The 27,495-nt window shown below is 36.8% G+C and overlaps 1 protein-coding gene across 50 annotated transcripts in view; it reads right to left on the bottom strand.

Annotated features, from left to right (window-relative positions):
* NUMB (NUMB endocytic adaptor protein) overlaps nucleotides 1-27,495 on the bottom strand; it is a 185,505-nt gene that overhangs the window by 71,188 nt on the left and 86,822 nt on the right. The gene's annotated exons all lie outside the window — the stretch shown is intronic.

Here is a 27,495-nt window from a genome sequence, read left to right as displayed (position 1 = left end):
CGGTGCTGATTTTACCCTACAGACAACCAGAAGCCACTAAAAGGTTTTACACACATCAGTGTCAGAGTTGCAATATAGTTACATTACTCTGGTGGCAGTATGGAAAACAAATCTGAGGGCAAAAGACTACAGATGAGTTAGAAGGCATTTTAAATAGTCTAGGCAAGTTATGATGAGAGCTTGAACTAGGGCAGTGGTAGTGGTAGTGGTGTAGGCAGAAAAAAGGGGACTAAAGAAAAGTTTAAAAGTAAGAGTGGCAGAGAGAACTGAATCAACATGATATAACTGTGCCCCAGGAAATTTTTTTTTGCCCAGGATGATAAGACTAAACCAGTAATTAGCTTTACTGTTTGCTTCAGGAAATTCTTACAAACTAACTTATCTGGACAAACAGTGTATGCATCAGGGCAAAGAGCTCTCCTGACAGGATAACAAATTACTTTAAGAGCCTTTTCTTATTATGTCCACTAATTCCAAATACCTTGTCACAAACTTTGCCCACCCCAACCAGTTCCCCATCTTGAAGGATGTGCCTTAAACCATGTGAATCCCAATCTCAAAATCCTAGAAATACCCTTTCCTAACTTCCCCTAACTACCAAGACTCTGTCAAAGCTTTCCCTTGTTGCAGTAAGTTTAATAACCTCAGCTTTGCTGAATCAAGAGGATTCTCTTTGTGGGGAAAGTCAATAGCAGAAATTGGTGACTGACTATAGAAGGTGGGGAAGAGAAAGAAATCCAAATATGATGCCTAAGTTTCAGGCCTCAGCAAACTGAACTGTTGAATTTGAGGGGCTTGTTGATAGGGCTTTGAAGTAGAGATGCACGTAAGCCTTGAAGCTCAGGGAGAGGTCACGGCAACCATAGGCAATCAATGTAAGTGAAAACTTTTCCTGTGATGATCTCTTTATTTCCCTCTTCTTTCCTAATAGGAGTTAGGATGCAGTAATTAGAATTAAACCCAGAATACTCAAACATGATAAACAGAGGTGCACACACCACATAATTGGCCAGTATGTACTAATACAGCCATACCAGTGATTGTATTTTTGTAATGCTTACATTCTAGATGGTAAACAGTCACTGTGCTGAGCTCCTCTCCTGGGATCCACCCCTCGACTTTCCACAACTCAACAACTAATAGGTTAACACCTGGTTTAACAGAGTACTAAGGCCAGTGAAGGTTATGATTGGTCAGCAACAGTGTAAGTCAGATTCCAAAAGTCCCATCTCTCTCAGGCACAGTTGTTGGCTCCCTTCAGGGTCCCCAGAGGGTTGCCACCCTGCCTTCATGAGCCCCTGCCTGATCCCAGGTAGGCACAGTGAGGACAATGCAACAGCCCTCCATCCTGCCTACCAAGCTGGCCCCCATTTCTACATGTTCCCCCGTGAGATCAGGAATATACTTGTTAGGGGAGACAGCACCTTAAGCAGTGATACCAGCTCCCCAGTAGTCAAACAGATCAACTAGTTCTTCATTAAGAGTGGATAAAATAGCAAGATCCAATTATATGCTGCCTACAGTAAACCCATTTTAAACATAAAGACACAAATAGGTTGAAAGTGAAAGGACAGAAAACAATACACATTAATACTAGTCAAAATAAAGCTGGAATGGCTATATATTTGCTTCTCAATAATCAATAGAATAAGTTGGCAGAAATCAGCAAGGATGTAAACAGCAAAACTTGAACAACAGTATCAACCAACATGACCTGACTGACAATTACAGAATTCTTCTATTCAATGATAACAGAATATACATTCTTCTCAAGTCCATGTGGAATGTTTACAAACACAGACCACGTTCTGGGCCATGAAACAAGTTTGGGTTCAAAGCATACAAAGTATGAATGACCACAATAGAATTAAATCACCAAATATTTGGAAACTACATTTCAAAATAGCCCATGGGTAAAAGTACAAATCAAAAGGGAATTCAGAAAGTATTTTGAACTAAACGAAAACACAATATATAAAAATGTACAGGATGCTGCAAAAGCACTATCTAGAAATTTATGGCACTAAATCAGTGGTTCTCAATCAGGGATACTCGTCCATCTGGACACATTCAGCAATATCTGGAAATATTTTTGGTTATTGCCAGGGGGGTGCTATTGACCAGGGATACTGCTAAATGCCCTATAATGCATAGGACAGCCCTCACAACAAAACATTATTCAGCTTAAAATGTCAACAGTGCCACTATTGAGAAACCTTGCAGTAACTGTCCATATTTTTTAAACAAGGTCTTACTTAAACCCATGTTCTCAGCTTCCACCTTAGAAACTAAAGGGACAAAGACAGACAAAGTAAGCAGAAAAAAAGGAACTAGTAGAGATCAGAACAGAAAGCAGTAAAGTAGGAAAGCAAAGACAGAGAAAACGAAACCAAAAGCTGATTCTTTGAGAAGATTAATAAAACTGAAACCTGTTGCCACACTAATGGGGGAAAAATACAAATGACCAATATCAAGAATGAGAGAGGTATCATCACTATAGATTCCAGAGACATTAAAAAGGATTATAAAGGAGTATTATGAACAAGTTTATGCTAATAAATTCATGGACAACATGGAACAATACCTTACAAGACCCAAATTACCACAGCTTACTCAAGAAGAAATAGATAACCTAAACAGTCCTATATCTAACCTATTAATGAAATTGAATTTATAGTTAAAAATCTTTCCACAAAGACAACTCCTAGGCTAAATGGATTCGCTGCTGAATTCTCCCAAACATTTAAGAAAGCATACCAATTCCATACAAACTCTTCCCAAAAAGTTGAAGAGGAGGGAATATTTTCAAATTCTATCAGGCTAACATTACCCTGATACCCAAACCAAACAAAAACATTATTAAAAAAGTAAGCTACAAACAAGTATCTCTCATGAGCATACATGCAACAGTTCTAAACAAAAATTTAGCAAATCAAACCAAACCAAACATTAAAAGGATAATATATCAAGACCACATGGAGTTTTTCTAAGAAATGCAGTTAGCTAACATTGAAAAATCAATGTAATTCACCTTATTTGCAAAATTTAAATGTCCCTGTCAATATTTAAGTTTGCAGCTATATCTTTCCTTCTTTGAATTCAAAGATTATATACTGAACTGGGATTTTTTTTAATGAGTTAAAGTCAACTAATTTTAAGCATAATTTTTATATATATTTATGTACACATTTCATAGAGAGTTAGGATCTAGCCCTGATTTTTTTGTGTGTGAATTCCAGTGTTGTACTTCCAACTCCAACTCAAGATGTCTCCAAATCAAATTTATCTTTCCTTTCAAACAAGCTCTTTTTCCTGATTTTCCTATTTCTACATAACACTTTTACATCCATCAATGTTTTAAAATGACAACAAACTCTAGGTTCATCTCTGACACTTTTCCATAATTCTTCTATACCCAGTCCATCAATTGATGCTACTGGAGTATCAGTATCTCTGGCATTCAGTCATTCCTTTCTATTCCTAACAGCCCTGGTTTTAAAAAAAAAAAAAAAATCACTTTAGCCATGAACTTCTGCAACAACCCCTGGACTCCAAGCTCTCTTTCCTATAATCTTCCTACATGCTTATGCCTGATTAATATTCCTAAAATTCAAAAACTGTTGAAGATTCCACAGTTTAATTTGTGAGTCTGGCATTCAGGAGTCTCTAAAATTTGAACCACCTTTTTCTGGCCTCATCTCCCAGCACTTCCTTACAAAATCCTATGAAAATCAAGCCTTTCAAATATGCCACGGCCTTCTCATTTCTCTTTGTTTCTTCACACTGTATTTTCTAATTGTAATATTTTACTTTTGTCTTCTTTCAACTAAAATACTACACCACTGTATGATAATGAATCTGCTTTTACAGTAATTTTACCAAAGCAGTAACAAATGTTACTTGTAAAGAGCACACACACACACACACACACATACCCAGAAAAGTCCGAAGAATGAAATATAAATGGCCTATAATCCCACTAAGCAGAAAAACTTCCATTGACATTGGAGTTTTTTTCTTTGTCCTTTTCTATACATATACTTTTATGTTTTTCTTTTTATTAAAAAGGGATTGGGGCACCTGGCTGGCTCAGGCAGTAAAGAATGCAACTCTTGATCTTGGGGTTGTTAAGTTCTAGTCCCAGGACGGGTGCAGAGATTACTGAAAAATAAAGTCTTTAGTCACCATACAGTATGTCATTAGGTGACTAATATATCATTAAAAAAAAAAAAAAAAGTCTTTAAGGGAAACCTGAATAGCTCAGTCGGTTAAGGGCCTGCCTTTGGCTCAGGTCATGATCCCAGGGTTCTGGGATCAAGCCCCACATCACCTTGTTGGGGGGGGGGGTCTCCACTTAGCACGGAGTCTACTTCTCCTTCTCCCTCTGCCCGCCGTTTGTGCTTTCTCTCTCACTCACTCTCAAATAAATAAAATCTTTTTTAAAAAATGAAGTCTTTAAGAATAAGTAAATAAAAAATAAAAATAAAAAAGTGATCACATAATACCTTACTCTAAGCAAGGCAAATTGGAAAGTCTTTGTCCTTCTCAGAGGAGCATGCTTTTAGAATCATAATTCAGAGAAATAAGATTTATATGCTTTTGTTATAATCAAAACTTCATATTTGAAAAGAGAAAAAAGGTTTCACATTTCTTTAAAGACAAGATTTGTTTCACTCAGCACCTAGTACAGGCATTTGTTTATGTAAATTTTAATTTATATACAAAATACCTCAAACATTTTCATTTAAATGAATTCAATAAGTATTTATCGACTACCTACCATGCCATGCAGCAATAAACAATACAGAACAAAAACCCTGCCTCTATGAAGGAGATAGAAAATAAGTAGACAAATTATTTACAGTGGTGTGCTGAGTGGTAAGATCAAATGATAAATTTTCATTTATTCACTGCATTATTATTTCATTCTTTCCAAGTTTGCAAACCGGGTGTTAGGCATAGCCTTTATTAAAAATTTAATTATATAAATATATAATTAAATAAGTTATTTTAAAACAAAGGCAATAAATACTAAAAACCTCATCACTTCCTAATCATTTTACTATGTTTTATTATCTATGCTGCTGAAGTTATTTATGATTTTGGAGCTATATGGTAGAACAGTTCTGTAATGCTGGGCTACTGTACATCTGTCCACAACATCATGTTCATTGATGTTGGTGGCTTGAAATCGGCTATGGTGGCAGTATTTATACCATGGAACTTGGCAAAAACTATCAATCATAGCCTGTTTTGTGACCGTCTAGATCTAAGAAACTGATGCAGAAAATGTTGACTAAACTCAAAAGTGTGTGGTATCTATAACCATTACATTATGAACAGCACAAAAAAATTGAGAACATATTCTTCTAGTATTTGAAAACTATTAACCAATTCAGCAAAGAAGTTTCCCACGCCATTGACATATCAGTAAAATGTTGGTACACATCTTCATTGTTTCACTTTCATCTTACTCATTAGCTCAAACAGAAATATCAACCATCATAACTACACTCAGAGAACTAGTAGTGAAACACTTACTAGCACACCACTGACTTTTATGTTAGAAGATGGTAAATGCTTGCAGAAAAAGATGAACAGGGTTAAGAGAGGGATTAGAAGTGCTGGAGGAAGGGATAAATTTTTAAGTTAAGAAAGTAACACTTGAGCAAAGAATTGAAGGAGGTAAAAAAGTGAGCCACGCGAGGAGGACGAGAATTCCAGAAAAAGAAAATCTCCTGAGGTACGGGTAGCTTGCCTACAGTATCTGACAAACAGAAAAGGAGGTCAGTGTGTTCAGTGCAAAATGAAACAACAGACTAGGAGAGATGAGACCAGATAGGTTACACAGGGCAAAGTCATACAGGGTCTTACAGGCTAAACACTAATTTTTTCCTCTGAGAGAAATGGGAAGCCATTGGAAGGTTCTAAATAGAACTTATGTTTTGCGTTTGGCTGCTGGCTTAAGAATGGACTGAAGATTACCTTCTTGATTTCGTGGTTGAACCATTCATTGTTTATAGCATGTTATTTAGACTTCACTTATTTGCGTTCTTTGCAGATTTTTTTTCTTGTGATTGATTTCTAGTTTCATACCATTCTGGTCAGAAAAGATACATGATAGGATTTCAATTTTTGTGAATTTGTTGAGATTTGTTTTGGGGCCTAACATGATCTGCTCCAGAGAATGTTCCAGGTGCACCTGAAAAGAATGTGTATTCCGCTGCTTTTGCATGGTATGCTGTGAATATATCTGTTAGATCCATCTAGTCCAAGGTGTCATTAAAGCCACTGGGCACCTGGCTGGCTCAGTCAGTAGAGCATGTCACTCGACCTCAGGGATGTAGGTTCGAACCTCACATTGGGTACAGAAATTACTTGAAAAAAAAAAAGTCTTTAAAAAGAACTAAAAAACCCAAAAAAACAAAGCCACTGTTTCCTTGTTGATTTTCCATCTGGATGATCTGTTCATAGATTTAAGGGGGGGTTTAAATTCCCCTACTATTATTTTATTACTGTTGATTTCTTCCTGGATATCTGTTAATAGTTGCTTTTTTTATTTAGGTGCTCCCATGTTGGGTGTATAACTGTTTACAATTATATCCTCTTGTTGGATTAGTTCCCTTTATTTTATTTTATTTTTTTTATTATGATATGTTAGTCACCATACAGTACATCATTAGTTTCTGATGTAGTGTTCCTGATTCACTGTTTGCATATAACACCCAGTGCTCCCTTTCTGATTACTCCCTTTCTTTATCTCTTGTTACATTCTTTGTTTCAAATTCTATTTTGCTTATATAAGTATGACTAGCCCAGCTTTCTCTGCACTTCCATTTGCATTGTAAATGTGTTTTCACCCCTTCACTTTCAATCTACATGTGTCTTTAGGTCTCAAGTGAGTCTTGTAGATAAACTGGTACAGCCACTGTGGAAAAGAGTATGGCGTTTCCTTAAAAAGTTAAAAACAGAATTACCATATGATCTAGTAATTCCACTACTGGGTATTTACCCCCCAAAAAACAAAAATACTAATTCAAAAAAGATATATGCACCCTTATGTTTACTGTAGCATTATTTACAACAGCCAAGATAGGAAAGCAACCCAAGTGTCCATGAATAGATGACTGGATAAAGATGTGGTATATTTATACAATGGAATACTACTCAGTCATAAAAAAGAATGAGAGCTTACCCTTTGCAACAACATGGGCCGTAGAGGATATAAAGCTAAGTGAAGTAAGTCAGTTAGAGATACACAAATACCATATGATCTCACTCATATGTGGAATTTAAGAAACAAAACAAGCGAACAAAGAAAAAAGACAACAAACAAAAAAACCCAGACTCTTAAATACAGAAAATAAACCGCTGGCTGCCAGAGGGGAAATGGTGGGGGGATGGGTGAAACAGATAAAGGGATTAAGAGTACACTTATCATGGGGTGCCTCAGTCGGCAGAACATCCAACTCTTGGACTCAGCTCAGCTCACGGTCTCGGGGTGCTGGGACTGAGCCCCGCCTCGGACTCTGCACTCAGTGTGGAGTTTGCTTGGGATTCTCTCCCTCTCCCTTTCTCTCTCTAAAATAAATAAATAAATCTTAAAAAAAAAAAGCATACTTATCATAATGAGCAATGAGTACTGTATGGAATTGTTGAGTCAGAATACTGTACACCTGAAACTAATCTAACACCGTATGCTAATTATACTTGAATAAAAAGTGTTTTGGAACAAGATAGAGGTGGTGGTTGTACAACCTTGTGAATGTGCTAAATACCACTGAACTGTTCACTTAAAAAATGAAAAAGAAGAATGGATTGACAAGAACAAGAATGAAGGCAGAGAGACAATTAGGAGGCTGCTATTAAGTAATTCTATACATGATGGTGAATTGGATTCAGATGGTTAATAGAAGAGCTCCTGAAACTTTTTTCCGTAGAAAATGCACTACTCACTGATACAACCTGTTGAAATCACATTGAGACTATTTCAATGGGCGAGAGGTGTATGAGATTCCATTATTAATGCTGAAATTAAAGACGATTTTCTAAAACAAAGTAACAGCTCAACTGTTTCAAATAGGAAGTCTTATCTATAATGATCAAAAAATCAGCTTAACTGTCATACTTTTCATGGTAATTAACCTCACGCTTGACAAAATAAATTTCTTCAACACTGTCTATGTATAGAGTATATGAAGAATTACATGCACATACAGTAATTTCCTCTACATAGGAAAGAACAAAGAACAAGAAGAGATAATAAATATCAGGCATCCATTGTGTGAATGGTACTACAGTAGGAGTTTCATGTGCAAGCTTACAGATTGTTAAGAGATAACTGTCCCGGGGGCACCTGGGTGGCTCAGTTGGTTAAGCGTCCAACTCCTGATCTCACCTCAGGTCTTGATCTTAGGGTTGTGAGTTCAAGCCGCAAGCATGGGGCCCACTTGAAAAAAAAAAAGAAAGAAAGAAAAAAGAAATAACTGTCCCTAACCATGGGAAGCCCGCATTAAAGGGAAGAGGCATTAATTACAAGGTCAGCTCCTAAATGCTCCCTATAAAACATCACAAATAGAAAATGGCAAAATAAAACTCCAAATGAAGGAAAGCTTTCTAAATTGATTCTCTGTAAGAAAAATTTAACTGGTAAGCAAAGGTTCATCTGACTTGTTATACTCAACAACGAAGGAGGTTAAAATTCCTAAAAGAATCATCTTCTATGGCCAGTTCAGTCACATAAGGTATACCACTATTATGTCTTAAAACAAACAAAATTCTCTAATATAGAATAAAGAACAATAATTGTTTCACATGGTGAGCTACAAGCTGGAAATGGCCCTATCTATTGGGAAAACGTAATAAAACTAAAAAGACCAAGAATTAATGGCACAAAAGGTATGATTTCTAACAATGGCTTATCAATACGGTATATGTAGTTGGCTTCGCAGTTATAAAGTTGGATTATTTTTAATATAAAAAAAGTTTTAATAAGAGCTATTGACTACTAACTCTATAACAATGCAAGAGTTTTTCTATAGCGGTTATTTACATTGGAATGAACTACACAGTAAGATTCTGGGAACTATATTTTATACATATACCCCCAAACAAGGCACTAACCTAACAAAAGAATTTCCTCTAATCTATAAATGTTTGCAAAAGATCACCCATCTGAAATTGAAAGACATGCCACAAATTAGGAGAATATATGCCATATATAAACAAAATACTAGTATCCTAATATTTAAAGACTTCTAAAAAATAATAAGCCAATCAAATTATCAGTTTAAAATGGAGTATCAATGGAAAATGAGCAAAATACACTGTAAGTATTTTACAAAGTTACAGAAATGACCAATGAATACATGAAGAAAATGCTCAACCTCAGTAGTAATCACGAACATGCCAATCAAAACACCCTATGTCATTTTACCTCTATCAGTTTAGCAAATATTAAAGATCAAATAAGATATGGGGCAACAGCCACTCATTCTTATTCCCTTAATAGGAGCATAAATCGGTGCAACCATTTTGAAAAGTAATTTGGCATTGTGTAGGAAAGTTGAAGACACACGTACCCTTACAACTCAGCAATTGCACTTCTAGGTATACATCCCTGAGAAACTCTTATTCATGTGTACAAAAAGGTGTACAACATAATGTCTGTGTAGCATTATTTGTGGTTAGTAACAGTTAAAGAACAGTAACACTAGAATCTAATCATCCATTCAGGGAAGAAATACAGAACATTCACACACTGGAATACTACCTAGAAGTAAAAATGACACCTTAATAAAAAATAAATCTCAGGGGCACCTGGGTGGCTCAGTCAGTTAAACGTCTGCCTTCGGCTCAGTTCATGATCCCAGGGTCCTGGGACTGAACCCTGAGTTGGGCTCCCTGCTCATCAGGGAGTCTGTTCCCCCTCTCTCTCTGCCCTCCCCCTGCCTGTGCTCCCTCTCTGTCTCTCTCTGTCAAATAAATAAAATCTTCTTAAAAAAATAAAAAAAATAAATTGATCAAGAAAAAAGGAAGTAAAAATGAATTATTTATAGCCTAAAACATGGAAGAACCTCACAATGTTGAAGAACGAGGGAAGCAAATTGCTTATGTTATGATTCCTTTATACAGACATTAACTAACATTCAGAAAATACTGCCTGCGTAAATATTACGCACTTTGCACGTGATGACTCATTTAATCCTTATAACAGCCCTATCAGGTAAAAACTTTTTTTTTTCGAATTTTATTTATTTATTTATTTTAGATAGATATATATAGAGAGAAAGCAAGAGATGGGAGAGGCAGAGGGGGAGGTTGAGGAATAAGCAGACTCCGTGCTGAGCACAGAGCCCGACATGGGGTTGGATCCCACAATCCTGAGATCATGACCTGAGCCAAAATCAAGAGTAGGACACTCAACCAACTGAGCCACCCAGATGCCCCAAGTAAATTCTATTTTTAATCTCTATTTCATACATGAAGAAACAGGCATGGAGAAGTAACATGCTTTAATCACATGGTGGCATAACCACCTGTCATGAGAATCTGTGCGCTTAGACCCGACATTACGCTGCCTCTCAAAAATATGCAAAACTAAACAACATCTAGGGATACATACATAATTACCAAAACTATAAAGAAAATACAAAAACAATTAAGGGCAACGTTACTGAGGGAAAAGAAAGGGGGACATAACTGGGAAAGGTTCACAAGGGGAGTTCAAAGTTTCAATAATGTTCTAATCCTTTTTTTAAAATTTTAATTCCAGTACAGTTAACATACAGTATTGTATGAGTTTCTGGTGTACAATATAGTGATTTGACAATTCTATACATTACTCAGTGCTTATCATGATAAGTATACTTTTTTTTTTTTAAGGATTTTATTTATCTACTTGACAGAGAGAGAGAGACAGCCAGCGAGAGAGGGAACACAAGCAGGGGGAGCGGGAGAGGAAGAAGCAGGCTCCCAGCGGAGCAGGGAGCCCGATGTGGGGCTCGATCCCAGGACTCTGGGATCATACCCTGAGCCGAAGGCAGATGCTTAACGACTGAGCCACCCAGGCACCCCTTTCATGATAAGTATACCCTTAATCCCCTTCTCCTATTTCACCCATCCCCCCACCTACCTTCCCTCTGGTAACCATCAGCTTGATCTCTATAGTTAATCTATTATTTTTGTCTTTTTTTTTTTTAAGATTTTATTTATTCATTTGACAGAGAGAGAGAGACAGCCAGTGAGAGAGGGAACACAAGCAGGGGGAGTGGGAGAGGAAGAAGCAGGCTCCCAGCGGAGGAGCCTGACGTGGGGCTCGATCCTGGAACGCCAGGATAATGCCCTGAGCCGAAGGCAGACGCTTAACGACTGCGCCACCCAGGCGCCCCTGTTTGTCTCCTTTTTAATATGTTCATTTCTTTTGTTTCTTAAATTCCATGAGTGAGATCATATGGTATTTGTCTTTCTCTGACAGACTTATTGCACTTAGCATTATACCCTCTAGATCCACCCATGTTGTTGCAAATGGCAAGATTCCATTTGTTTCCCTGAGTAATATTCCATTATAGAAAACACTCCATCTTCTTTATCCATTCATCTACTGATGGACACTTGGGCTGCTTCCATTATCTGAATATTGTAGATAATGCTGCAATAAAGATAGGGCTGCATGTATCCCTCTGCATTAGTGTTTTTGTATTCTTTGGATAGTAAATACCTAATAGTCCAATTGTTGGATCACAGGGTAATTCTATTTTTAACTTTCTGAGGAACTTCATACTGTTTTCCAAAGTGGCCGCACCAGTTTGCATTCCCACCAACACTGCAAGAGGGTTCCCCTTTCTCCACATCCTTGCCAACACCTATTGTTCCTTGTGTTGTTTTTAGCCAGACTGACAAGTGTGATGTTATCTCTCATTTGTGATTTTGATTTGTATTTCCCTCATGATGAGTGATATTGATCATCCTTTTCTGTATCTGTTGGCCATCTGTGTATCTTCGTTGGAGAAATGTCTGTTCATGTCTTCTGCCCATTGGATTATTTGTTTATTTGGGTGTTGAGTGGTATATAAAGTTTTTTTTTTTTTAAGATTTATTTATTTGAGAGAGAGTGTGAGAGTGTGTGCGTGCACACCAAGCAGGAAGAGGGGCAGAGGGAGAAGGAGAGAATCCTCAAGCAGACTCCCTGCTGAGCACAGAGTCCGACACAGGGCTCAATCCCAGGACCCTGAGGATCATGACCTGAGCCTATATCAAGAGTCAGACACTCAACCGACTGAGTCACCCAGGCTCCCCATGAGTTTTCTCTTCTGTTCCATTGATCTATGTGTCTATTTTTGTGCCAGACAATACCATTTTGATTACTACAGCTTTGTAGCATATCTTGAAATCTGGGTTTGTGATACCTCCAGTTTTGTTCCTCCCCTTCAAGACTGCTTTGGTTATTCGGGGTCTTCTGCAGTTTCCATACAAATTTTAGGATTATTTGTTCTAGCTCTGTGAAAAACGCTGTTGGTACTTTGATAGGGATTGCATCAAATCTGTAGGTTGCTTTGGGTAGTATGGCCATTTTAACACTATTTGTTCTTCTAATCCATGAGCATGGAATATCTTTTCCATTGCGTTGTGTCATCTTCAGTTTCTTTCATCAGTATATTATAGTTTTCAGAGTACCAGTCTTTCACCTCCTCGGTTAAGTTTATTCCTAGGTATTTTATTATTATTGGTATAATTTTAAATGGGACTGTTTTCTTAACTTCTCTTTCTGCTGCTTCATTATTAGTGTATACAAATGCAAAGGACTTCTGTATAGTGATTTTCTATCCCATGACCTCACTGAATTCATTTATCAGTTCTAGTAGTTTTTTGGTGGAATCCTTAGGGGTTTCTATATATAGAATCATGTCATCTGCAAAGAGTGAAAGTTTTACTTCTTCCTTACCAAACTGGATGCCTTTTATTTCTTCTTCTTGTCTCACTGCTGTGGCTAGGACTTCCAATACCATGTTGAATAAAAGTGGTGAGAGTGGACATCCTTGTCTTGTTCTTGATCTTAAGGGAAAAGCTCTCAGTTTTTCACCATTGAGTCTGATGCCAGCTCTGGGTTTTTCCACATAGGGCCTCTTATATGCTGAAGTATGTTCCCTCTAAACCTGCTTTGTTGAGGGTTTTTATCATGAATGGATGTTGTGCTTTGTCAGATGCTTTTTCTGCATCTGCTCAAATGATTATCCTTTCTCTTGTTGATGTGATGTATCATGTTGATTGATTTGTGAATACTGAAGCACCCTTACACCCCAGGAATAAATCCCACTTGATTTTGATGAATAATTTTTTCATGTATTGTTGCATTTGCTAATATTTTGTTGACGATTATTCCATCTATGTTCATGAGAGATATTGGCCTGTAGTTCTCTTTTTTTTGTAGTGTCTTTATCTGGTTTTGGTATCAGAGTAATGCTGGCTTCTCAGAATGAATTTGGAAGCTTTCCCTCCTCTTCTGTGTTGTGGAATAGTTTGAGAAGAGTAGGTATTAACTCTTCCTTAACTGTTTGGTAGAATTCACCTATGAAGTTTTCTGGTCCTGGACTTTTTTTTTCTTGGGAGTATTTTATTACTGATTCAATTTCATTGCTGGTAATTGTTCTGTGTAAACTTTCTATTTCTTCCTGATTTAGTATTGAGAGGTTATATGTATCTAGGAATTTATCCATTTCTTCTTAGGTTGTCCAATTTGTTTGCATATAATTTTTCATAATATTCTCTTGTAGTCCTGCATATTTCTGTGTTATTGTTATTTCTCCTCTTTCATTTCTGATTTTAAGTCCCCCCCCCTTTCTTTTGATGAGTCTGGCTGAAGGTTTATCAATTTTGTTGATCTTTTTGAAGAACCAGCTCCTGGTTTCATTGATCTGTTTTTTTGTTTTGTTGTTGTTGTTTTAGCTTCTATTTCGCTCATTTTTGCTCTAATCTTTATTATTTCCTTCCTTCTACTGGTTTCGAGTTTCATTTGTTCTTTTTCTAGCTCTTTAAGGTGTAAGGTTAGGTTGTTTGAGATTTTTTTGCTTCTTGAGGTAGGCCTATATTGCTATAAACTTCCCTCTTAAAACAGCTTTTGCTGCATTGCAAAGATTTTGGACCACTGTGTTTTTGATTTGTCTCCATGTATTTTTTTATTTCCTATTTGACTTCTTGGTTGACTCATTCTGTGTTTTTAGTAGCACGTTATTTAAACTCCATGTATCTGTATATTTTTCCAGAACTTTGTGTGTGTGTGTGTGTGTGTGTGTGTGTGTGTGTGTGTGATTGATTTCTAGTTTCATAGTACTGTGGTCAGAAAAGATGCATGGTATGACTTCAGCTTTTTAAATTTGTTGAGACTTGTTTTGTGGGCTAATATGTCATATATTCTAGAAAATGTTCCATGTGTACTTCAAAAGAATGTGTATTCTGTTCTTTTAGGATAGAATGTTCTGAATATATCTGTCAGTTCCATCTGGTCCAATGTGTCATTCAAAGTCACTATATTGATTTTCTGTTTGGATGCTCTATCCATTGATGTAAGTGGGGTGTTAAAAGTCCCCTACTATTATTGTATTACTATTGATTACTTCCTTTATATTTGTTATTAGTTGCTTTACGTATTTGAGCGCTCTCATCATAAATACTTACATTTGTTATAAGTTCTTGTTGGATTATACCCTTTATGATTATGTAGTGTCCTTGTCTCTTGTTACATTCTTTGTTTTAAAGTCTATTTTGTCCAACGTAAGTATTGTTACCCTGGCTTTCTTTTCACCTCCATTTTCATGATAAATGCTTTCCCATCCCTTCCCTTTCAATTTGCACATGTCTTGGGGCACCTGGGTGGCACAGCGGTTAAGCGTCTGCCTTCGGCTCAGGGCGTGATCCCGGCGTTATGGGATCGAGCCCCACATCAGGCTCCTCCGCTATGAGCCTGCTTCTTCCTCTCCCACTCCCCCTGCTTGTGTTCCCTCTCTCACTGGCTGTCTCTATCTCTGTCAAATAAATAAATAAAGTCTTAAAAAAAAATTTGCACGTCTTTAGGTCTGAAATGAGTCTCTTACAGGCAGCATATAAATGGGTCTTACTTTTTTATGCATTCTGTCACCCTATGTCTTTTGAGTGTTTAGTCCATTTACATTCAAAGTAATTATTGACAGGTATATACTTATTGCCATTTTATTACTTATTTATGGTTGCTTTTGTAGTTCTTCTCTGTTCCTTTCTTCTCTTGCTCTCACTGGCTTTCTTTAGCCATATACTTGGATTCCTTTCTCTTTATTTTTCATATATTTATTACTGGTTTTTGATTTGTTACCATTAGGTTTGTATATAACCTCTTAGGCACATAGCAGTCTATGTTAAGTTGATGGTCACTTAAGTTTAAACCTATTCTTTACTACCCACCCCCACCATGTTTTAGGTATATGGTGTCATACTTTATATCCTTTTATTTTGTGAATCCCATGACTGATTGTTATAGATATACTTAATTTCACTGCTTTGGTGCTTCCTACTTTTCTTACTCCTGCTTATGGTCTTTCCTTCCCACTCAAAGACTCCCATTTAATATTTCTTGTAGGGCTGGTTTAGTGATCATGGATTCCTTTAACTTTTGTTTGGGAAACTCTCTTTCTGTTCTGAATGATAGCCTTGCTAGAAAGAGTACTCGTGGCTATTTTTTTTCCCTCTTTTTTAAATTTAAATTAAATTAGCCACCATATAATAAATCATTAGTTTCAGATGCAGACTTCAATAATTCATCAATTGCGTGTAAAACCCAGTGCTCATCACATCATGTGCTCTCCTTAACACCCATCACACCCAACTACCCCATCCCCCGGCTCACATCCACTCCAACAACCCTGTTTGTTTCCTACAGTTAAGAATCTCTCATGATTTGTCTCCCTCTCTGTTGACTTCCCATTCAGTTTTCCCTCCCTTCCCCTATGATCTTCTGCACTGTTTCTTACATTTCACATGTGAGTGAAACCATACAGTTGTCTTTCTCTGATTGACTTGTTTCACTTGTATATATATACACCACATCTTCTTTATCCATTCATCTGTCGATGGATATCTTGGGTCTTTCCATTGTTTGGCTACTGTGGACACTGCTGCTATAAACATTGGGGTGCATGTGCCCCTTTGGATCATTACATTTGTATCTTTGGGGTAAAAACCTAGTAGTGTAATTGCTGGTTCATAGGGTAGCTCTATTTTTAACTTGAGGAGCCTTCATACTGTTTTCCAGAGTAGCTGAACCAGTTTGCATTCCCACAAACAGCATAAGAGGGTTCCCCTTTCTCCACATCTTCGCCAACATTTGTAGTTTCCTGAATTGTTAATTTTAGTCATTCTGACTCGTGTGAGGTGGTATCTCACTGTGGTTTGATTTGTATTTCCCTGATGCCAAGTGATACTGAAGATTTTTTCATGTCTCTGTTGGCCATTTGTATGGTCCAGTTTCATTCTTCTACATGTGGCTGTCCAATTTTCCCAACACATTTGTTGAAGAGACTGTCCTTTTTCCATTGGATATTCTTTCCTGCTTTGTTGAAGATTAGTTGACCATAGAGTTGAGGTTCTCTATTCTGTTCCATTGGCTGTTTTTTTCTTTCCCCTCAGCACTTATTAAATATATCATGCCACTCTCTTCTGGTCTGCATAGTTTCTGATAAAAAATCACTGGAGAGCCTTATAGGGTTTCCCTTGTACATGGCTGTGTTTTCTCTTCCTGCTTTTAAAATTCTCTCCTTAACACTACTTTTTGCCATTTTAATTACTAAGTGTCTTGATGTGGACCTCCTTGTATTGATTTTGTTGGGGGTCTCTGTAACTCCTGGATCTGGATTTCTGTTTCCTTTCCCAGATTTGGGGAGTCATCAGCTATTATTTCTTCAAATAAATTTTCTGTCCCCCTTTCTCTCTCTTTTCTTTCTGGGATCCCTATAATGAAAATGTTAGGTAATGTTCTAATTCTTAAACTGAGTAGTAGATCCACAAGTTTTCATTCCATTATGCTCTATAACCTACATTATATTCTTTTGGATATATCAACTATTTTATAATTTTAATGAGGTGGAAAGCAAGTCATGTAAAATCCTTTCTGAAACTGAGGACAGAGGTGGCAAGTGTAGAAATATAAATACATACATACACATAATTAAGAGACATGTAACAAAGAGTAAGAAAACAAATCACTGGGATGCCTGGGTGGCAAAGTTGGTTAAGCAACTGACTCTTGGTTTCAGCTCAGGTCGTGATCTCAGGGCTGTGAAATCGAACTCCACACTGGGGCTCCACTCAGCACTTGCATTCTCTCGCTCTCAAATAAATTTAAAAAATCTTAAAAAAAAAATAAGATAAATCACATGTAGTTATAAAAGTTAAGTCTCACTTTTATTAAAAAGAATAAAGTCATTGATATTTAGTCTCTCCAGCCAAATCTGGAATGCCCCAGAGGCTTCTGAATGGCCTTTAGAGTTAGAACTCTTAGAGAAATGGGAACTTTTTATTTCTAGATTTTTTTCCCTCCTAAATTATATTTGTTTGCTTTTCTTTGTTCCATAGTCACAACTACACCTCTAACTTTAGGTCCCTCTCATATATAAATTATAAGGAAGAGTGGAAAAGACAGGAGTACACTTTAGAAACTTTACTATGAAGAAAAAAACAACCCAAAACTACAGCACGAATTTGATATACATAAGAGATGTAAAAGACACACTCAGGAAACTTGACCCGGACATTTAAGATTGTTTCCTTATAAGAAAAACAAACAAATGAACAAAGTTAGCCAAAATGGTAAAATTACTCTAATTTTTACAACAGTATTAATTAGCTCCAAATGTAACAATATATAAACTAAAATATAAAACTATGGGTACCATTTTGAACACCTGAAAAAAATATAGTAAACTCATGTATTTCCTTAGATTAGCTAAACTTCTTTTTTCAGGAGACTCTAAACTCACAGGATTATTCCAAAGAGAGCACTAAAAGCAGAAATCACATAAATTCAAAATTATCTTGGGAATACCTTATATCATCCATAAAGTATAACACTATCTTGCAATAAATCCAATACAACCAGGGCTTTTTTCTAGTATGGAACAGTTTGCTATTTTCAACTGAACACAGTTGAAGTAGCTGGCTTATGCTTAGGAGCTATGCCATGAGAAAAGCATCTACCTAGCACTAGAACCACATGGCATGCTCATACTATGGGAGGCACAAAAATGCTGTAGAGAAGAAACTCACTGAGTAGAATAGCAAAGCGAATTTAAATTTAAATTTATTTGCTTTTAACTATTTTACTATTCTTTGAACAAAGATGGTTGAATGTGAATATATACATTTCCACTGTATTATTCCTCACATTTGTGTTCCAGAATTCTACAGGGAAAGTTATGATAAAAAAAAAAATGCACTGTCCATCTGCCAAAAACATTTTTTTGGTTCACTCACTAAAATTTAAGCTAAAAATGCCATATTAAACCACCATTACCTTAAAGTAGAATACTATACCACAAGCATAAAGTATTTCATTTTTAAAATCTTCTTTGATGTCTATTTCTTATGATGTGTAACATGCTTTCAAGTTATAAACGACATTTAGAATGAAGGAAAAAATCCTTTTTAAAAAATTTTTTAAAGATTTTATTTGTTTGAGAGAGAGAGCACAAGCTAGAGAGTGAGACAGAGAGAAAGACAGAGAATGAGCAGGGGAGAGGGGAGAGGGAGAGAGAGAAGCAGACTCCCCACTGAGCAGGGAGCCCAACATGGGGCCCGATCCCAGGACCCCAGGATCATGATCTGAGCCCAAGGCAGATGCTTAACCAACTGAACCACCCAGGTGCCCCCAAATCCCTTTCATTTCATAAAAAAAAAAAAAAAAAAAGTAAGGATTCCTAGACTCCGTGGCCAAAGGATTCAGCAGCAGGTCATCTAGTCAATCTCCTACTCAATTAATGAATCCTAAGAATTCTGGATTACATTAAATATTGGTCTAACTGGCATAATTTCCCTAACAGGAAAAAACCTATAACCCATTAAGTTACATCGCTGGCTCAGTGTTCCACTCAAGCACTGAGCCAAATGAACAGCAACAAAGTACAGCTTCATCACCAACATTAAAGTAAAGATGCCCAATACTAAACTTACAGGATTAATAAAATTCATTTTAAAAGTTCAATTTTGTTATAGAAATTAATTTACAAACGGGGGGCGCCTGGGTAGCGCAGTCATTAAGCATCTGCCTTCGGCTCAGGGCGTGATCCTGGCGGTCGGGGATCAAGTCCCACATCGGGCTCCTCTGCTGGGTGCCTGCTTCTTCCTCTCCCACTCCCCCTGCTTGTGTTCCCTCTCTCACTGGCTGTCTCTCTGTCACATAAATAAATAAAATCTTTTTTTTTTTTTTTTTTTTAAAGATTTTATTTTTATTTATGTGACAGAGAGACAGCCAGAGAGAGAGGGAACACAGCAGGCGAGTGAGAGAGGAAGAAGCAGGCTCCCAGCAGAGGAGCCTGACGTGGGACTCGATCCCGGAACGCCGGGATCACGCCCTGAGCCGAAGGCAGACGCTTTAACGACTGCGCTACCCAGGCGCCCCAATAAATAAATAAAATCTTAAAAAAAAAATTAATTTACAAACAGATGCATGAAAAGGTAGAAAGAACTAAGGGCTGGTTTGGGTTTTTTTTTTTTTTTTTTTTTAAGATTTTATTTATTTATTCGACAGAGATAGAGACAGCCAGTGAGAGAGGGAACACAAGCAGGGGGAGTGGGAGAGGAAGAAGCAGGCTCCCAGCGGAGGAGCCTGACGTGGGGCTCGATCCTAAAACGCCGGGATCACGCCCTGAGCCGAAGGCAGACGCTTAACCGCTGTGCCACCCAGGCGCCCCTGGGTTTTTTTTTTAAACCTACTTCCCAAAAGAAACATTCATTTAGTTCCTATATATACAGAGGTGTTGGTGAATTTGAAATTTGTTTATACTCCAGTTCAACTTTTTTTAGTAGGCTATTTATGTTCGAGTATCCTGAATACAATACTGCCTTATTTCAGAAAACTCTGCCATCTATGGCATTGTCAAAGAAAAAATTTTAAAAGCGAATTATTCTAATTTATCAATAGCTAAAACTAAAAATTGTTTTGCTTTATCAGCTGTCACACCAGAGGTTTAAAAACAACAAATTAATCTTGGCTGTCCAAAAGATTGGTATCTGAGAAGGGAACACTGTCACAGTTTGAAAGTCAAAACTCTCCAGCCACATACTCCCAGCCCTGATTGCCATTTAGACCATGTGTTCTTGACCAGGGCATCATGCATCCTACATGCTCTTCGGATTTAGCAATGCCCTAAGATTATGTACAAATCTGAATGTGCATGTGTCTGTGCACTTTCTGGGGCCAGATTGTTCCACTTTCATCAGAATCTCAAAGGATAATCTAACTACCCCAAATTTAAGAACCGTGGATTTAAACAGTATTTCGTTATCCTTATCTATCACCTGACTTTAATTTTTGGTTTCTGCCTTCCTCATTCTAATCTTCCCACTATCTTGTCCACAAAATTCTTTCTTTGGTTTTGATATGTGGCTGCTTTATTCACTCCTGAAAGATAGTGAGAGAAAACTAGAGCTTCACAAAATGAGGAAAGAACCTGTCTACTTAAAACTGCAGTCAAAGGTGGTTTCAAATCTGAACCTGTAATAATATTTAAGAAACATTTTTTAAAAAGCTATCTCTTCTGAGAACTTTGTGTTTCAGTTAGTTACACAACCAATTTTATCTTTTAGTTGATCTCTTGCCTTTCAATTGAGAAAACAATTGGTGAACTGAATTTGTGATTCAGCTATACTCACCTTTACCTTTTATTTTATTTATTTTATTTTATTATTTTTTTAAAAGATTTTATTTATTTATTTGACAGAGACAGCCAGCGAGAGAGGGAACACAAGCAGGGGGAGTGGGAGAGGAAGAAGCAGGCTCCCAGCGGAGGAGCCTGATGTGGGGCTCGATCCCATAACACTGGGATCACGCCCTGAGCCAAAGGCAGACGCTTAACGACTGCGCCACCCAGGCGCCCCTCACCTTTACCTTTTAAAGCATGTTAAGACTTAACATAAAAATACATATGACCAAAAAACAATAATAACAATATCACCCTTATCCCCACAATACAAATACACATGACTGACTTAAGATGGTGTTCCTTCAAGAATTAAACCTTTACTTATAAAACAAAATGGTTTTCCCCTGATATAGCAAGGACTGATTTAGCAAGGAACATCCTGATGAAAAAGGGCAGAATTGCTGAGAACGCTATCCTACTTTTACACTGACTTCCCTCCTCTAAGCATCTGTTAAGTGTGGGATGAGAAAAAGGTGCTGGAATCTGGAGAGGCAGACTAGAATAAAAATATATTTGGTTCCAAGAATTTAAAAGAGAGAGACAGAAATGTCACTGGAAAAATTACAGAAATAAGAAGGTTAAAAACAGCTCTGCTCCCCTTTAACTGACAAGTAACTTCACATATTATCTACACACATCATCTCTCCAATTCTTTAACCCTCTGGATCTGACTCTTTCATTTCCCTCACAATCCTCTCCCCTTATCCAAGACATTAACACAAGACTTGTAAAATATTCTCTTAAATCAGTCCACTGCTCTTTATCTCCACCATCAGAACCACGGTCTAAAACTTTGCCTCTTACCTGACTAGTATAAGCCTCCTTCTGATCAACTGTGTACAAAGTAGCCAGTGTAACCTTTAAAAATGTAAAATGGATCATAGCAGTGAATAATGATTGCAAGGCTTTCTAAAGCATCTTCAAATTAAATCCAAACTCTCAGCATTTGAGAAGTCAGTATGGCAGAATAATTCACATTGTCCAAGAAAAAGTGCTTGGAACAGTACCCTGCACACCACAAATGCGGAGTAAATGTTAGCATATTAAGGTACAGCTCCTGCTTGCCTCTCTTACCTGGAGGTGACACTCTCCGCAACTATGAGCCTTTCAGTTAACTAAAAGCTCTTTCCCATTTTGGGCCTGCTATTTCCCTCTGTCTGAAAGGCTTTTCTCTCAGTCCCTTCAACAACTTCTGTCTTTCACTCAGATATCAAGTCTCAACCTAAATGCCTACTCCTTGATGAAGTCTTCTTTCCTCCTCTTTCTAAATACCACTCGCTATTATTCTGTATTGTACTACTCTTTTTATTTCCTTCACGCTGTTTATATTTTGTAATTTTTTTTTTGTTTCATTGGCTAAACTCTTGAACATCACCAGATGACTAAGCATCAATCCAATGAATTCTCTAACTTGCTTAATGTAGGAATCATCGGATTCTGTTCTTTCTATCTAAAATGTAGGTATTTATCTCCTCTTACCAACATGCTAATAAATTGGTCACTAATATAAGTATGTCACAGTCCATGCTATGATTCATTATATGTACACACCTCCCTTAATTGTTAATTAAATAAAACCCTGTGTCCAACAACATATTATGCTAGGTGCTGGAACAACAGGAACCAGGATGAGAAACTAAAGATTATTTTCACTCTTAAAGGCTTTAAGATTTTTTACTTATTTATTTGAAAGAGAGAGCAGAGTGAGTGAGAACAGGAGTCTGGTAGGGGAGTGGCAGAGGGAGAGGAAGAAGCAGGCTCCCCGCTGAGCAAAGAGCCTCATGTGAGGCTTGATCCCATCAGGACCTGAGCCGAAGGCAGACACTTAACAGGCTGAGCCACCCAGGTGCCCCACCCTTAAGGTCTTGAATGATACAAGCATAGGATGGGAAAGAAAAAAAAGAGGAGCATTTCAAGTAGGGGATGGGGTGGGATGAAGAGTCATGATATAGATATAAAAATGTATATTTCACCAAAACTAAGATACCAAAGATTGCAGGATATGTTGTATTAAGAAAAAAAATGCTGCCAAAATTAATTAATAATTGTTCCTTAATTGTGAAATATCACCAGTAATAAGATGCATACCAATATGAGAGATGGATCCCAGTTTCAGATATATTAAAGTGTAAGGAAAAGAGGAGGAAGAGAAGAGAGAAGAGGAGAAGGAAAAAGAGGAGGAAGAGAAGGAAAAAAAATGACCAGTTATTAATGTAAAATCAGTCTTCCAAGAATCTCAAAAAATCTCAATGATATGGAATATTGGTTTTCATTTGCCTTGCGTTATTTTTGCTTTTCCCTTTATTTTTAACTTTTCTAAATCACTTTGTACATCTCTTATATACAGCATAGAGTTGAGTCTTGCTTTGTGATCCAAACTGAAAATCCTGGGTTTTTTGAAAGGTGTGTTAAATATAACAAAAAGATAAATCTTTTAAAATCCACGTATTTCAAAACTCCTAACTGACTTGTGGATCATAGGCTGTGACTTAAGAAAGTATAATTGGAAATTATAATAGCAAATTAAAAACCTTAAATACATATAGTTAAAAATAATTAGGGGCGCCTGGATGGCTCAGTCAGTTAAGTGTGTAACTCTTGATTTCAGCTCAGGTCACCATCTAGGGGTCGTGGGATAGAGCCCTGCATCAGACTCTGTGCTGAGCATGAAGCCTGCTTGGGAATTTCTCTCTTTCTCTTTCTCCCTCTCTCTCTATCTCCCCCTCTGCCTTTTCCCCTCCCCCTCTAAAAATAGTAATAATGATGAAAATATTCCATTTCAAACCTTATGAGACACTTATAAATGTATAGCTTTAAATGCCTATATTAGAGGGGCATCTGGTGGCTCAGTCGATTGAGTGTCTGGCTCGTGGTTTCAGCTCAGGTCATGATCTCAGGTCATGGGCTCGAGCCCTGCATCAGGCTCCAAGCTCGGCGCAGAGTCTGCTTATTCCTCTCTTTCTACTCCTCCCCCCTCTTGCTCTCTCTCTCTCAAATAAATAAATAAAATCTTTTTAAAAAAATGCTTATGTTAGAAAAAAGCCTAATAACTGGTGAGTTAAGCATCTATCTGAAGGAATCAGAAAAAGAAAAAAGAAAACCCAAAGAAATTTGAATAAAATTCCGCTTCCGGTAGCACATTAGGATAGATCATTCACCTAATTCTCTCACTGAAAATAGCTAAAAGTGATGGGTAAAATTTTATTTCAAAAAATATTAAAAGCACTGAAGAGCTGGTGAGATCATAAAATAACCAGACCAAAATCTATGAGAAAGCAGAAACTCAAAGAGATAAGTGGCACAATGAAATAGTTTTTATCTTGTATACATCTGCCTAAAAAACCAAGTTAAGCTTTAATTTTGATAATCTCTTGGGAGAGAAGAGAAATCAAAGACTAAGACCCACCCCAAACGGAAAAAATCTAACAAGAGACCCTTTCTCCATAAAGCTGGGACCCGCCCCCATCCAAAAGTTTCACACTCAGGAAGAGTGAACAGGAAAAGCAAACCCGGTCCACCCCTTCATCACCAAAGGACAAGGAAATTTGTCTTCCTGATGCAGAAGAGAACAAGGATACCTAACAGGTTGTAAAGCCAAGCAAGCCCACACACATATTTGCCATCCAAAGTCACCCCATTAGGGTGGTCCAAAACCTCAAAGGATAAATTTAGTCACCAAATTGCAGTAGTTTGAGGTATCTGGGGGAAAAAAACTAAAGGTATATCCTCTTGAAGCAATGTGTTTCCTTCTTGGACCTCAAAGAAGAACCGCAAGTATTTTTTCCAGGGAAAATAAGCAATTCACAGTAAAAGTCTCACAGAGGATAAATAAAAAGAAATCTATACCTAGGTACAGCATATGAAAATTCAGAAAGCCAAAAAATAAAGAGTTCAAAAGCAGCAAGAGGTTAAAAAAAAAAAAGACACATTCACTTAAGGAAACAATTATTAGGCAGCTGATTTATCAATAGCAACAATGGAAACCAACTGTAAGAGAATTATCTTTTACAATGACTACAAAAAATACTGCCAGCCCATAATTTTAGACCTAATGCAATATCTATCAAAAAAAGTGATACAGACAAAAAAAGTGATATAGATTTCAGACAAAATAGCTGAGAGTTTATGACAGAAAATCTCATTGAGAATTCTAAAGAAAAAAAAATCTCCAAAAAGAAAGAAGTGATCCAGATGGAAAAATCTGAAATCCCTGGAAAAATCAAGAGCACACAAAGTTGGAACTGACATCAAATTCAGAGGCTCATTATCACCATTTTCTGCCACATAGACTGAAGAGTAGAAAAGCCAGCTGACAACAAGAGGAAAGGAAGAAGAAAGAAAGAAGGTCCTAGTAGCACTGTAAACCCCTGGGTCCAGCTATTCTCAAAGCCTAGTGAAATCCTGTCCTTGGAAAATATGAGATACCCTAATGTCCCTATATTACACTCTGCTTTTCATTTAAAAAGTGTGTAAAGGAGAAAGGCCAAAAATGTATGAAAAAGAAAACATATAATAGAGAAAATCGAAGTCAAGCACTGGTTTTTGATAAAGCTAAGAAAATACATAAACCCTCTAATAAGACTGATGAAGGAAAACAAAAGCCACAAAAAATATTAGGAATAAAAAAGAGAAATACTAAGCAGAAATTTAAAAGATAAGAATGAACAACTTTATGCCAAATACTTAAAAAACCCAGAAAAAATGGATTCCTAAAAAAGGAAAATTTTTTTCTAAAAACTGCCCTAACTACAAACAGAAATTTTAAATAAAACCATTTAGAAAACTGAATACATACCTCCCCAAAAAATATTAAGCTCATACACTCCCCTCAAAATACTAAGCCCAGACAGCTGAAAAGAAGTTCAACCAAACTTTCAAGAAACAGATCTTTCTAGTCTTACATGAACCCTTAGGGGAGGCAGGAGATAGAAAGGAATTGTTTCCAAACTCGTTCTTTGAAGCTAGTATAATCTGAGTACCAAAACCAAACAAAGATAACATAAGAAATAAAATTATGGGCCACTATCACCCATGAACTTAGATGCAAAATCCTAAATGAAATACTAATAAACTAAATCCACTTGTATATGAAAAAAAAGACCATCATATTAATTTTGGTTCAGTCCAGCGATGCAAGGGTAATTCAACATTAGGAAACCTATAAATGTCATTCACCACCTTAACAGAATAAGGAAAAAGACTGATATGATCTTCTCACAAATACAGAAAAAGTATCTGATAAAATTTAATACTCATTCTTCACAAAAGAACATCTTAGCCAACTAGCAACAGAAATGTCTTTAACCTATACAGTATCTATCAAAAATCTACAGCAAACACTATTCTTAATAGTGAAACATAAGAAGCACTTGCTTTTAAAAATTAAGTGCAACATAAGAATGCCTACTATTAACACTTGTATTGAATACTGTACTGGAAGTCCTAATTAGCACAACAATGAAAAAGAAAAGATGTAACTCCTGGAAAGGAAGACACAGTTTGCATTCACAGTATTTTAATAAAATAATTTAGTAAGGTGACTGAACATAGATCTATATCATATACCAAAAAAGCTTACATAAGCAAAAAGAAATGGAAAGGAAAAACAAAAGAGGAAAAATATACTATTTATAATAGTAACAAAAATAAGGTATCTAATAATTCAAAGAGAAGACCTGAGAGAGATTTATGGAGAAAAAGAAAAAGACTTTACTGAGAGATATTTTTAAGTATTTAAATAACTACAAAGACATACCATGTTCAAGGATAGGAAGACTCAGTATCATGAAATAAAGAGAATTAAATGTATGTGTACATTAAAAGTTACAAAGATCTTTTTTTAAAAAAAGTTACAGAGATCTTGGGCTCATATACAAGGCAAGTCCCATTTTATTCATTTATTTTTTAAAGATTTTATTTATTTACTTGAGAGAAAGAGAGAGAGCGAGAGAGAGAGCGAGCAGAAGCTGGGGGTGGGGGGAGCAGAGGGAAAGGGACAAGCAGACTCCCTGCTGAGCAGGGAGCCAAACATGGGGCTCAATCCCAGGACCCTGAGATCATGACCTGAGTCAAAGTCAGATGCTTAAGTGACTGAGCTACCCAGGGCCCTACAAGGCAAGTCCCATTTTAAAATTATAGCTTTGGAATACTTGCATAACTTGACTCAAATTACTACCATTTATGGCTATTTTTGCAATTGGTATAAACTTCTTAGTCACTAATCACAGATATTTTAACTAAATTGTAGTAATAATGGATATGGCACTTCAGAATTCTTACGGTTGCAAGAAAGAAGCATGAGTGAAGAGTATATGATCAGTACACGGCTGAGTTCTAGCTGAATGTGCTGTGGCCCCATTGGTTCAAAGAACAATCAGTGTGCACATTCAACACAATGTAAGTTCTGATAACTACTCCTGCAAGTGATGAAATGTTACTAACATTTTACATAACACATAAGGTTTTGGTTCTTGATAATTATATGTGAACACTGCCAAAATATCTCCTTAAAAGCCACCTGAAAATGTAAACATTTATTCTGAATATAAATTGC

Source organism: Ursus arctos, unplaced genomic scaffold (genome assembly GCF_023065955.2).
Source record: "Ursus arctos isolate Adak ecotype North America unplaced genomic scaffold, UrsArc2.0 scaffold_25, whole genome shotgun sequence".
NCBI lineage: Eukaryota > Metazoa > Chordata > Mammalia > Carnivora > Ursidae > Ursus > Ursus arctos.
The sequence above is the reverse complement of the archived record's forward strand: the minus strand, read 5'-3'. Positions and strand labels throughout refer to the sequence as shown.